Raw genomic sequence first — 14,933 nt, forward strand, 5'->3', positions numbered from 1 at the left:
ACGATTCGAACAATAAACAAAATTACGTGAAATTTCACATTTTATTTTTTTTGCATTTTTTTAGCAAAGGCTACCCCCTTATGAAATTTTTCAATTTTTGATGCGAAAAAATTTTTCGAGTTGAGTATACAGTATTGTAGATTATTGCAAAAAAATCGGATTAGTGCAAGTCCCATGTTTTTTCTTCAAAAAACAAGCTCAAAATCGTATAATTAATATTGGAAAAATGGTAAAAAAATCGAGGTGAGTTTGAAATTGCTGTAACATTGTTAGTTTTGCGAATTTCAAAATTCTGAGGACACCGTTGGATTCGTCAGGAAAATCCCTTTCTGTAATGGTGCTGGACGAAGCAATACTCATTCCTATTTCCTTGAAAACTTTAGAGTATTGCTTCAAAATCGCATAATTAATATCCAAAAAATTCAAAAAAACCAACGTGAGTTTGTAATTGCTGTAACTTCCTTAGTTTAGCAAACATCACAATTTTTCAGACACCGTTGGATTCGCGGGGAAAATCTCTTTCCGTAGTGGTGCTGGATGAAGGATTAGTGTAAAGTTTTCTATGAAAAACATCGCAAAAATCAAATCTATTTTAGCGTAAAAATTCAAGGTCATTTTTAAGGTCAATAACGCTGTAACTCCTTCATTTTTTCGAATTTCGATCATTTTCCAGCATTCCGCAGTTCGAAATTCGAAAACGATTCGAACAATAAACAAAATTACGTGAAATTTCACATTTTATTTTTTTTTGCATTTTTTTAGCAAAGGCTACCCCCTTATGAAATTTTTCAATTTTTGATGCGAAAAAATTTTTCGAGTTGAGTATACAGTATTGTAGATTATTGCAAAAAAATCGGATTAGTGCAAGTCCCATGTTTTTTCTTCAAAAAACAAGCTCAAAATCGTATAATTAATATTGGAAAAATGGTAAAAAAAATCGAGGTGAGTTTGAAATTGCTGTAACATTGTTAGTTTTGCGAATTTCAAAATTCTGAGGACACCGTTGGATTCGTCAGGAAAATCCCTTTCTGTAATGGTGCTGGACGAAGCAATACTCATTCCTATTTCCTTGAAAACTTTAGAGTATTGCTTCAAAATCGCATAATTAATATCCAAAAAATTCAAAAAAACCAACGTGAGGTTGCAATTGCTGTAACTTCCTTAGTTTTGCAAACATCACAATTTTTCAGACACCGTTGGATTCGTGGGGAAAATCTCTTTCCGTAGTGGTGCTGGATGAAGGAATAGTGTAAAGTTTTCTATGAAAAACATCGCAAAAATCAAATCTATTTTAGCGTAAAAATTCAAGGTCATTTTTAAGGTCAATAACGCTGTAACTCCTTCATTTTTTCGAATTTCGATCATTTTCCAGCATTCCGCAGTTCGAAATTCGAAAACAATTCGAACAATAAACAAAATTACGTGAAATTTCACATTTTATTTTTTTTTGCATTTTTTTAGCAAAGGCTACCCCCTTATGAAATTTTTCAATTTTTGATGCGAAAAAATTTTTCGAGTTGAGTATACAGTATTGTAGATTATTGCAAAAAAATCGGATTAGTGCAAGTCCCATGTTTTTTCTTCAAAAAACAAGCTCAAAATCGTATAATTAATATTTTAGCGTAAAAATTCAAGGTCATTTTTAAGGTCAATAACGCTGTAACTCCTTCATTTTTTCGAATTTCGATCATTTTCCAGCATTCCGCAGTTCGAAATTCGAAAACGATTCGAACAATAAACAAAATTACGTGAAATTTCACATTTTAGCAAAGGCTACCCCCTTATGAAATTTTTCAATTTTTGATGCGAAAAAATTTTTCGAGTTGAGTATACAGTATTGTAGATTATTGCAAAAAAATCGGATTAGTGCAATTTTTGATGCGAAAAAATTTTTCGAGTTGAGTATACAGTATTGTAGATTATTGCAAAAAAATCGGATTAGTGCAAGTCCCATGTTTTTTCTTCAAAAAACAAGCTCAAAATCGTATAATTAATATTGGAAAAATGGTAAAAAAATCGAGGTGAGTTTGAAATTGCTGTAACATTGTTAGTTTTGCGAATTTCAAAATTCTGAGGACACCGTTGGATTCGTCAGGAAAATCCCTTTCTGTAATGGTGCTGGACGAAGCAATACTCATTCCTATTTCCTTGAAAACTTTAGAGTATTGCTTCAAAATCGCATAATTAATATCCAAAAAATTCAAAAAAACCAACGTGAGTTTGTAATTGCTGTAACTTCCTTAGTTTTGCAAACATCACAATTTTTCAGACACCGTTGGATTCGCGGGGAAAATCTCTTTCCGTAGTGGTGCTGGATGAAGGATTAGTGTAAAGTTTTCTATGAAAAACATCGCAAAAATCAAATCTATTTTAGCGTAAAAATTCAAGGTCATTTTTAAGGTCAATAACGCTGTAACTCCTTCATTTTTTCGAATTTCGATCATTTTCCAGCATTCCGCAGTTCGAAATTCGAAAACGATTCGAACAATAAACAAAATTACGTGAAATTTCACATTTTATTTTTTTTTGCATTTTTTTAGCAAAGGCTACCCCCTTATGAAATTTTTCAATTTTTGATGCGAAAAAATTTTTCGAGTTGAGTATACAGTATTGTAGATTATTGCAAAAAAATCGGATTAGTGCAAGTCCCATGTTTTTTCTTCAAAAAACAAGCTCAAAATCGTATAATTAATATTGGAAAAATGGTAAAAAAAATCGAGGTGAGTTTGAAATTGCTGTAACATTGTTAGTTTTGCGAATTTCAAAATCTGAGGACACCGTTGGATTCGTCAGGAAAATCCCTTTCTGTAATGGTGCTGGACGAAGCAATACTCATTCCTATTTCCTTGAAAACTTTAGAGTATTGCTTCAAAATCGCATAATTAATATCCAAAAAATTCAAAAAAACCAACGTGAGTTTGCAATTGCTGTAACTTCCTTAGTTTTGCAAACATCACAATTTTTCAGACACCGTTGGATTCGTGGGGAAAATCTCTCTCCGTAGTGGTGCTGGATGAAGGAATAGTGTAAAGTTTTCTATGAAAAACATCGCAAAAATCAAATCTATTTTAGCGTAAAAATTCAAGGTCATTTTTAAGGTCAATAACGCTGTAACTCCTTCATTTTTTCGAATTTTGATCATTTTCCAGCATTCCGCAGTTCGAAATTCGAAAACGATTCGAACAATAAACAAAATTACGTGAAATTTCACATTTTATTTTTTTTGCATTTTTTTAGCAAAGGCTACCCCCTTATGAAATTTTTCAATTTTTGATGCGAAAAAATTTTTCGAGTTGAGTATACAGTATTGTAGATTATTGCAAAAAAATCGGATTAGTGCAAGTCCCATGTTTTTTCTTCAAAAAACAAGCTCAAAATCGTATAATTAATATTGGAAAAATGGTAAAAAAAATCGAGGTGAGTTTGAAATTGCTGTAACATTGTTAGTTTTGCGAATTTCAAAATTCTGAGGACACCGTTGGATTCGTCAGGAAAATCCCTTTCTGTAATGGTGCTGGACGAAGCAATACTCATTCCTATTTCCTTGAAAACTTTAGAGTATTGCTTCAAAATCGCATAATTAATATCCAAAAAATTCAAAAAAACCAACGTGAGTTTGCAATTGCTGTAACTTCCTTAGTTTTGCAAACATCACAATTTTTCAGACACCGTTGGATTCGTGGGGAAAATCTCTTTCCGTAGTGGTGCTGGATGAAGGAATAGTGTAAAGTTTTCTATGAAAAACATCGCAAAAATCAAAGTTTTCTATGAAAAACATCGCAAAAATCAAATCTATTTTAGCGTAAAAATTCAAGGTCATTTTTAAGGTCAATAACGCTGTAACTCCTTCATTTTTTCGAATTTCGATCATTTTCCAGCATTCCGCAGTTCGAAATTCGAAAACGATTCGAACAATAAACAAAATTACGTGAAATTTCACATTTTATTTTTTTTGCATTTTTTTATGAAATTTTTCAATTTTTGATGCGAAAAAATTTTTCGAGTTGAGTATACAGTATTGTAGATTATTGCAAAAAAATCGGATTAGTGCAAGTCCCATGTTTTTTCTTCAAAAAACAAGCTCAAAATCGTATAATTAATATTGGAAAAATGGTAAAAAAAATCGAGGTGAGTTTGAAATTGCTGTAACATTGTTAGTTTTGCGAATTTCAAAATTCTGAGGACACCGTTGGATTCGTCAGGAAAATCCCTTTCTGTAATGGTGCTGGACGAAGCAATACTCATTCCTATTTCCTTGAAAACTTTAGAGTATTGCTTCAAAATCGCATAATTAATATCCAAAAAATTCAAAAAAACCAACGTGAGTTTGTAATTGCTGTAACTTCCTTAGTTTTGCAAACATCACAATTTTTCAGACACCGTTGGATTCGTGGGGAAAATCTCTTTCCGTAGTGGTGCTGGATGAAGGAATAGTGTAAAGTTTTCTATGAAAAACATCGCAAAAATCAAATCTATTTTAGCATAAAAATTCAAGGTCATTTTTAAGGTCAATAACGCTGTAACTCCTTCATTTTTTCGAATTTCGATCATTTTCCAGCATTCCGCAGTTCGAAATTCGAAAACGATTCGAACAATAAACAAAATTACGTGAAATTTCACATTTTATTTTTTTTGCATTTTTTTAGAAAAGGCTACCCCCTTATGAAATTTTTCAATTTTTGATGCGAAAAAATTTTTCGAGTTGAGTATACAGTATTGTAGATTATTGCAAAAAAATCGGATTAGTGCAAGTCCCATGTTTTTTCTTCAAAAAACAAGCTCAAAATCGTATAATTAATATTGGAAAAATGGTAAAAAAAATCGAGGTGAGTTTGAAATTGCTGTAACATTGTTAGTTTTGCGAATTTCAAAATTCTGAGGACACCGTTGGATTCGTCAGGAAAATCCCTTTCTGTAATGGTGCTGGACGAAGCAATACTCATTCCTATTTCCTTGAAAACTTTAGAGTATTGCTTCAAAATCGCATAATTAATATCCAAAAAATTCAAAAAAACCAACGTGAGTTTGTAATTGCTGTAACTTCCTTAGTTTTGCAAACATCACAATTTTTCAGACACCGTTGGATTCGTGGGGAAAATCTCTTTCCGTAGTGGTGCTGGATGAAGGAATAGTGTAAAGTTTTCTATGAAAAACATCGCAAAAATCAAATCTATTTTAGCATAAAAATTCAAGGTCATTTTTAAGGTCAATAACGCTGTAACTCCTTCATTTTTTCGAATTTCGATCATTTTCCAGCATTCCGCAGTTCGAAATTCGAAAACGATTCGAACAATAAACAAAATTACGTGAAATTTCACATTTTATTTTTTTTGCATTTTTTTATGAAATTTTTCAATTTTTGATGCGAAAAAATTTTTCGAGTTGAGTATACAGTATTGTAGATTATTGCAAAAAAATCGGATTAGTGCAAGTCCCATGTTTTTTCTTCAAAAAACAAGCTCAAAATCGTATAATTAATATTGGAAAAATGGTAAAAAAAATCGAGGTGAGTTTGAAATTGCTGTAACATTGTTAGTTTTGCGAATTTCAAAATTCTGAGGACACCGTTGGATTCGTCAGGAAAATCCCTTTCTGTAATGGTGCTGGACGAAGCAATACTCATTCCTATTTCCTTGAAAACTTTAGAGTATTGCTTCAAAATCGCATAATTAATATCCAAAAAATTCAAAAAAACCAACGTGAGTTTGTAATTGCTGTAACTTCCTTAGTTTTGCAAACATCACAATTTTTCAGACACCGTTGGATTCGTGGGGAAAATCTCTTTCCGTAGTGGTGCTGGATGAAGGAATAGTGTAAAGTTTTCTATGAAAAACATCGCAAAAATCAAATCTATTTTAGCATAAAAATTCAAGGTCATTTTTAAGGTCAATAACGCTGTAACTCCTTCATTTTTTCGAATTTCGATCATTTTCCAGCATTCCGCAGTTCGAAATTCGAAAACGATTCGAACAATAAACAAAATTACGTGAAATTTCACATTTTATTTTTTTTGCATTTTTTTAGCAAAGGCTACCCCCTTATGAAATTTTTCAATTTTTGATGCGAAAAAATTTTTCGAGTTGAGTATACAGTATTGTAGATTATTGCAAAAAAATCGGATTAGTGCAAGTCCCATGTTTTTTCTTCAAAAAACAAGCTCAAAATCGTATAATTAATATTGGAAAAATGGTAAAAAAAATCGAGGTGAGTTTGAAATTGCTGTAACATTGTTAGTTTTGCGAATTTCAAAATTCTGAGGACACCGTTGGATTCGTCAGGAAAATCCCTTTCTGTAATGGTGCTGGACGAAGCAATACTCATTCCTATTTCCTTGAAAACTTTAGAGTATTGCTTCAAAATCGCATAATTAATATCCAAAAAATTCAAAAAAACCAACGTGAGTTTGTAATTGCTGTAACTTCCTTAGTTTTGCAAACATCACAATTTTTCAGACACCGTTGGATTCGTGGGGAAAATCTCTTTCCGTAGTGGTGCTGGATGAAGGAATAGTGTAAAGTTTTCTATGAAAAACATCGCAAAAATCAAATCTATTTTAGCATAAAAATTCAAGGTCATTTTTAAGGTCAATAACGCTGTAACTCCTTCATTTTTTCGAATTTCGATCATTTTCCAGCATTCCGCAGTTCGAAATTCGAAAACGATTCGAACAATAAACAAAATTACGTGAAATTTCACATTTTATTTTTTTTGCATTTTTTTAGCAAAGGCTACCCCCTTATGAAATTTTTCAATTTTTGATGCGAAAAAATTTTTCGAGTTGAGTATACAGTATTGTAGATTATTGCAAAAAAATCGGATTAGTGCAAGTCCCATGTTTTTTCTTCAAAAAACAAGCTCAAAATCGTATAATTAATATTGGAAAAATGGTAAAAAAAATCGAGGTGAGTTTGAAATTGCTGTAACATTGTTAGTTTTGCGAATTTCAAAATTCTGAGGACACCGTTGGATTCGTCAGGAAAATCCCTTTCTGTAATGGTGCTGGACGAAGCAATACTCATTCCTATTTCCTTGAAAACTTTAGAGTATTGCTTCAAAATCGCATAATTAATATCCAAAAAATTCAAAAAAACCAACGTGAGTTTGCAATTGCTGTAACTTCCTTAGTTTTGCAAACATCACAATTTTTCAGACACCGTTGGATTCGTGGGGAAAATCTCTTTCCGTAGTGGTGCTGGATGAAGGAATAGTGTAAAGTTTTCTATGAAAAACATCGCAAAAATCAAATCTATTTTAGCGTAAAAATTCAAGGTCATTTTTAAGGTCAATAACGCTGTAACTCCTTCATTTTTTCGAATTTCGATCATTTTCCAGCATTCCGCAGTTCGAAATTCGAAAACGATTCGAACAATAAACAAAATTACGTGAAATTTCACATTTTATTTTTTTTGCATTTTTTTAGCAAAGGCTACCCCCTTATGAAATTTTTCAATTTTTGATGCGAAAAAATTTTTCGAGTTGAGTATACAGTATTGTAGATTATTGCAAAAAAATCGGATTAGTGCAAGTCCCATGTTTTTTCTTCAAAAAACAAGCTCAAAATCGTATAATTAATATTGGAAAAATGGTAAAAAAAATCGAGGTGAGTTTGAAATTGCTGTAACATTGTTAGTTTTGCGAATTTCAAAATTCTGAGGACACCGTTGGATTCGTCAGGAAAATCCCTTTCTGTAATGGTGCTGGACGAAGCAATACTCATTCCTATTTCCTTGAAAACTTTAGAGTATTGCTTCAAAATCGCATAATTAATATCCAAAAAATTCAAAAAAACCAACGTGAGTTTGTAATTGCTGTAACTTCCTTAGTTTTGCAAACATCACAATTTTTCAGACACCGTTGGATTCGTGGGGAAAATCTCTTTCCGTAGTGGTGCTGGATGAAGGAATAGTGTAAAGTTTTCTATGAAAAACATCGCAAAAATCAAATCTATTTTAGCGTAAAAATTCAAGGTCATTTTTAAGGTCAATAACGCTGTAACTCCTTCATTTTTTCGAATTTCGATCATTTTCCAGCATTCCGCAGTTCGAAATTCGAAAACGATTCGAACAATAAACAAAATTACGTGAAATTTCACATTTTATTTTTTTTTGCATTTTTTTAGCAAAGGCTACCCCCTTATGAAATTTTTCAATTTTTGATGCGAAAAAATTTTTCGAGTTGAGTATACAGTATTGTAGATTATTGCAAAAAAATCGGATTAGTGCAAGTCCCATGTTTTTTCTTCAAAAAACAAGCTCAAAATCATATAATTAATATTGGAAAAATGGTAAAAAAAATCGAGGTGAGTTTGAAATTGCTGTAACATTGTTAGTTTTGCGAATTTCAAAATTCTGAGGACACCGTTGGATTCGTCAGGAAAATCCCTTTCTGTAATGGTGCTGGACGAAGCAATACTCATTCCTATTTCCTTGAAAACTTTAGAGTATTGCTTCAAAATCGCATAATTAATATCCAAAAAATTCAAAAAAACCAACGTGAGTTTGTAATTGCTGTAACTTCCTTAGTTTTGCAAACATCACAATTTTTCAGACACCGTTGGATTCGCGGGGAAAATCTCTTTCCGTAGTGGTGCTGGATGAAGGAATAGTGTAAAGTTTTCTATGAAAAACATCGCAAAAATCAAATCTATTTTAGCGTAAAAATTCAAGGTCATTTTTAAGGTCAATAACGCTGTAACTCCTTCATTTTTTCGAATTTCGATCATTTTCCAGCATTCCGCAGTTGGAAATTCGAAAACGATTCGAACAATAAACAAAATTACGTGAAATTTCACATTTTATTTTTTTTGCATTTTTTTAGCAAAGGCTACCCCCTTATGAAATTTTTCAATTTTTGATGCGAAAAAATTTTTCGAGTTGAGTATACAGTATTGTAGATTATTGCAAAAAAATCAGATTAGTGCAAGTCCCATGTTTTTTCTTCAAAAAACAAGCTCAAAATCGTATAATTAATATTGGAAAAATGGTAAAAAAAATCGAGGTGAGTTTGAAATTGCTGTAACATTGTTAGTTTTGCGAATTTCAAAATTCTGAGGACACCGTTGGATTCGTCAGGAAAATCCCTTTCTGTAATGGTGCTGGACGAAGCAATACTCATTCCTATTTCCTTGAAAACTTTAGAGTATTGCTTCAAAATCGCATAATTAATATCCAAAAAATTCAAAAAAACCAACGTGAGTTTGTAATTGCTGTAACTTCCTTAGTTTTGCAAACATCACAATTTTTCAGACACCGTTGGATTCGCGGGGAAAATCTCTTTCCGTAGTGGTGCTGGATGAAGGAATAGTGTAAAGTTTTCTATGAAAAACATCGCAAAAATCAAATCTATTTTAGCGTAAAAATTCAAGGTCATTTTTAAGGTCAATAACGCTGTAACTCCTTCATTTTTTCGAATTTCGATCATTTTCCAGCATTCCGCAGTTCGAAATTCGAAAACGATTCGAACAATAAACAAAATTACGTGAAATTTCACATTTTATTTTTTTTGCATTTTTTTAGCAAAGGCAACCCCCTTATGAAATTTTTCAATTTTTGATGCGAAAAAATTTTTCGAGTTGAGTATACAGTATTGTAGATTATTGCAAAAAAATCGGATTAGTGCAAGTCCCATGTTTTTTCTTCAAAAAACAAGCTCAAAATCGTATAATTAATATTGGAAAAATGGTAAAAAAAATCGAGGTGAGTTTGAAATTGCTGTAACATTGTTAGTTTTGCGAATTTCAAAATTCTGAGGACACCGTTGGATTCGTCAGGAAAATCCCTTTCTGTAATGGTGCTGGACGAAGCAATACTCATTCCTATTTCCTTGAAAACTTTAGAGTATTGCTTCAAAATCGCATAATTAATATCCAAAAAATTCAAAAAAACCAACGTGAGTTTGCAATTGCTGTAACTTCCTTAGTTTTGCAAACATCACAATTTTTCAGACACCGTTGGATTCGTGGGGAAAATCTCTTTCCGTAGTGGTGCTGGATGAAGGAATAGTGTAAAGTTTTCTATGAAAAACATCGCAAAAATCAAATCTATTTTAGCGTAAAAATTCAAGGTCATTTTTAAGGTCAATAACGCTGTAACTCCTTCATTTTTTCGAATTTCGATCATTTTCCAGCATTCCGCAGTTCGAAATTCGAAAACGATTCGAACAATAAACAAAATTACGTGAAATTTCACATTTTATTTTTTTTTGCATTTTTTTAGCAAAGGCTACCCCCTTATGAAATTTTTCAATTTTTGATGCGAAAAAATTTTTCGAGTTGAGTATACAGTATTGTAGATTATTGCAAAAAAATCGGATTAGTGCAAGTCCCATGTTTTTTCTTCAAAAAACAAGCTCAAAATCGTATAATTAATATTGGAAAAATGGTAAAAAAAATCGAGGTGAGTTTGAAATTGCTGTAACATTGTTAGTTTTGCGAATTTCAAAATTCTGAGGACACCGTTGGATTCGTCAGGAAAATCCCTTTCTGTAATGGTGCTGGACGAAGCAATACTCATTCCTATTTCCTTGAAAACTTTAGAGTATTGCTTCAAAATCGCATAATTAATATCCAAAAAATTCAAAAAAACCAACGTGAGTTTGCAATTGCTGTAACTTCCTTAGTTTTGCAAACATCACAATTTTTCAGACACCGTTGGATTCGTGGGGAAAATCTCTCTCCGTAGTGGTGCTGGATGAAGGAATAGTGTAAAGTTTTCTATGAAAAACATCGCAAAAATCAAATCTATTTTAGCGTAAAAATTCAAGGTCATTTTTAAGGTCAATAACGCTGTAACTCCTTCATTTTTTCGAATTTTGATCATTTTCCAGCATTCCGCAGTTCGAAATTCGAAAACGATTCGAACAATAAACAAAATTACGTGAAATTTCACATTTTATTTTTTTTGCATTTTTTTAGCAAAGGCTACCCCCTTATGAAATTTTTCAATTTTTGATGCGAAAAAATTTTTCGAGTTGAGTATACAGTATTGTAGATTATTGCAAAAAAATCGGATTAGTGCAAGTCCCATGTTTTTTCTTCAAAAAACAAGCTCAAAATCGTATAATTAATATTGGAAAAATGGTAAAAAAAATCGAGGTGAGTTTGAAATTGCTGTAACATTGTTAGTTTTGCGAATTTCAAAATTCTGAGGACACCGTTGGATTCGTCAGGAAAATCCCTTTCTGTAATGGTGCTGGACGAAGCAATACTCATTCCTATTTCCTTGAAAACTTTAGAGTATTGCTTCAAAATCGCATAATTAATATCCAAAAAATTCAAAAAAACCAACGTGAGTTTGTAATTGCTGTAACTTCCTTAGTTTTGCAAACATCACAATTTTTCAGACACCGTTGGATTCGTGGGGAAAATCTCTTTCCGTAGTGGTGCTGGATGAAGGAATAGTGTAAAGTTTTCTATGAAAAACATCGCAAAAATCAAATCTATTTTAGCGTAAAAATTCAAGGTCATTTTTAAGGTCAATAACGCTGTAACTCCTTCATTTTTTCGAATTTCGATCATTTTCCAGCATTCCGCAGTTCGAAATTCGAAAACGATTCGAACAATAAACAAAATTACGTGAAATTTCACATTTTATTTTTTTTGCATTTTTTTAGCAAAGGCTACCCCCTTATGAAATTTTTCAATTTTTGATGCGAAAAAATTTTTCGAGTTGAGTATACAGTATTGTAGATTATTGCAAAAAAATCGGATTAGTGCAAGTCCCATGTTTTTTCTTCAAAAAACAAGCTCAAAATCGTATAATTAATATTGGAAAAATGGTAAAAAAAATCGAGGTGAGTTTGAAATTGCTGTAACATTGTTAGTTTTGCGAATTTCAAAATTCTGAGGACACCGTTGGATTCGTCAGGAAAATCCCTTTCTGTAATGGTGCTGGACGAAGCAATACTCATTCCTATTTCCTTGAAAACTTTAGAGTATTGCTTCAAAATCGCATAATTAATATCCAAAAAATTCAAAAAAACCAACGTGAGTTTGTAATTGCTGTAACTTCCTTAGTTTTGCAAACATCACAATTTTTCAGACACCGTTGGATTCGTGGGGAAAATCTCTTTCCGTAGTGGTGCTGGATGAAGGAATAGTGTAAAGTTTTCTATGAAAAACATCGCAAAAATCAAATCTATTTTAGCGTAAAAATTCAAGGTCATTTTTAAGGTCAATAACGCTGTAACTCCTTCATTTTTTCGAATTTCGATCATTTTCCAGCATTCCGCAGTTCGAAATTCGAAAACGATTCGAACAATAAACAAAATTACGTGAAATTTCACATTTTATTTTTTTTGCATTTTTTTAGCAAAGGCTACCCCCTTATGAAATTTTTCAATTTTTGATGCGAAAAAATTTTTCGAGTTGAGTATACAGTATTGTAGATTATTGCAAAAAAATCGGATTAGTGCAAGTCCCATGTTTTTTCTTCAAAAAACAAGCTCAAAATCGTATAATTAATATTGGAAAAATGGTAAAAAAAATCGAGGTGAGTTTGAAATTGCTGTAACATTGTTAGTTTTGCGAATTTCAAAATTCTGAGGACACCGTTGGATTCGTCAGGAAAATCCCTTTCTGTAATGGTGCTGGACGAAGCAATACTCATTCCTATTTCCTTGAAAACTTTAGAGTATTGCTTCAAAATCGCATAATTAATATCCAAAAAATTCAAAAAAACCAACGTGAGTTTGCAATTGCTGTAACTTCCTTAGTTTTGCAAACATCACAATTTTTCAGACACCGTTGGATTCGTGGGGAAAATCTCTTTCCGTAGTGGTGCTGGATGAAGGAATAGTGTAAAGTTTTCTATGAAAAACATCGCAAAAATCAAATCTATTTTAGCGTAAAAATTCAAGGTCATTTTTAAGGTCAATAACGCTGTAACTCCTTCATTTTTTCGAATTTCGATCATTTTCCAGCATTCCGCAGTTCGAAATTCGAAAACGATTCGAACAATAAACAAAATTACGTGAAATTTCACATTTTATTTTTTTTGCATTTTTTTAGAAAAGGCTACCCCCTTATGAAATTTTTCAATTTTTGATGCGAAAAAATTTTTCGAGTTGAGTATACAGTATTGTAGATTATTGCAAAAAAATCGGATTAGTGCAAGTCCCATGTTTTTTCTTCAAAAAACAAGCTCAAAATCGTATAATTAATATTGGAAAAATGGTAAAAAAAATCGAGGTGAGTTTGAAATTGCTGTAACATTGTTAGTTTTGCGAATTTCAAAATTCTGAGGACACCGTTGGATTCGTCAGGAAAATCCCTTTCTGTAATGGTGCTGGACGAAGCAATACTCATTCCTATTTCCTTGAAAACTTTAGAGTATTGCTTCAAAATCGCATAATTAATATCCAAAAAATTCAAAAAAACCAACGTGAGTTTGTAATTGCTGTAACTTCCTTAGTTTTGCAAACATCACAATTTTTCAGACACCGTTGGATTCGTGGGGAAAATCTCTTTCCGTAGTGGTGCTGGATGAAGGAATAGTGTAAAGTTTTCTATGAAAAACATCGCAAAAATCAAATCTATTTTAGCATAAAAATTCAAGGTCATTTTTAAGGTCAATAACGCTGTAACTCCTTCATTTTTTCGAATTTCGATCATTTTCCAGCATTCCGCAGTTCGAAATTCGAAAACGATTCGAACAATAAACAAAATTACGTGAAATTTCACATTTTATTTTTTTTGCATTTTTTTATGAAATTTTTCAATTTTTGATGCGAAAAAATTTTTCGAGTTGAGTATACAGTATTGTAGATTATTGCAAAAAAATCGGATTAGTGCAAGTCCCATGTTTTTTCTTCAAAAAACAAGCTCAAAATCGTATAATTAATATTGGAAAAATGGTAAAAAAAATCGAGGTGAGTTTGAAATTGCTGTAACATTGTTAGTTTTGCGAATTTCAAAATTCTGAGGACACCGTTGGATTCGTCAGGAAAATCCCTTTCTGTAATGGTGCTGGACGAAGCAATACTCATTCCTATTTCCTTGAAAACTTTAGAGTATTGCTTCAAAATCGCATAATTAATATCCAAAAAATTCAAAAAAACCAACGTGAGTTTGTAATTGCTGTAACTTCCTTAGTTTTGCAAACATCACAATTTTTCAGACACCGTTGGATTCGTGGGGAAAATCTCTTTCCGTAGTGGTGCTGGATGAAGGAATAGTGTAAAGTTTTCTATGAAAAACATCGCAAAAATCAAATCTATTTTAGCATAAAAATTCAAGGTCATTTTTAAGGTCAATAACGCTGTAACTCCTTCATTTTTTCGAATTTCGATCATTTTCCAGCATTCCGCAGTTCGAAATTCGAAAACGATTCGAACAATAAACAAAATTACGTGAAATTTCACATTTTATTTTTTTTGCATTTTTTTGGAAAAGGCTACCCCCTTATGAAATTTTTCAATTTTTGATGCGAAAAAATTTTTCGAGTTGAGTATACAGTATTGTAGATTATTGCAAAAAAATCGGATTAGTGCAAGTCCCATGTTTTTTCTTCAAAAAACAAGCTCAAAATCGTATAATTAATATTGGAAAAATGGTAAAAAAAATCGAGGTGAGTTTGAAATTGCTGTAACATTGTTAGTTTTGCGAATTTCAAAATTCTGAGGACACCGTTGGATTCGTCAGGAAAATCCCTTTCTGTAATGGTGCTGGACGAAGCAATACTCATTCCTATTTCCTTGAAAACTTTAGAGTATTGCTTCAAAATCGCATAATTAATATCCAAAAAATTCAAAAAAACCAACGTGAGTTTGTAATTGCTGTAACTTCCTTAGTTTTGCAAACATCACAATTTTTCAGACACCGTTGGATTCGTGGGGAAAATCTCTTTCCGTAGTGGTGCTGAATGAAGGAATAGTGTAAAGTTTTCTATGAAAAACATCGCAAAAATCAAATCTATTTTAGCATAAAAATTCAAGGT

Source organism: Stomoxys calcitrans, chromosome 4, assembly GCF_963082655.1.
Source record: "Stomoxys calcitrans chromosome 4, idStoCalc2.1, whole genome shotgun sequence".
In the NCBI taxonomy this organism is placed as follows: Eukaryota; Metazoa; Arthropoda; class Insecta; order Diptera; family Muscidae; genus Stomoxys; species Stomoxys calcitrans.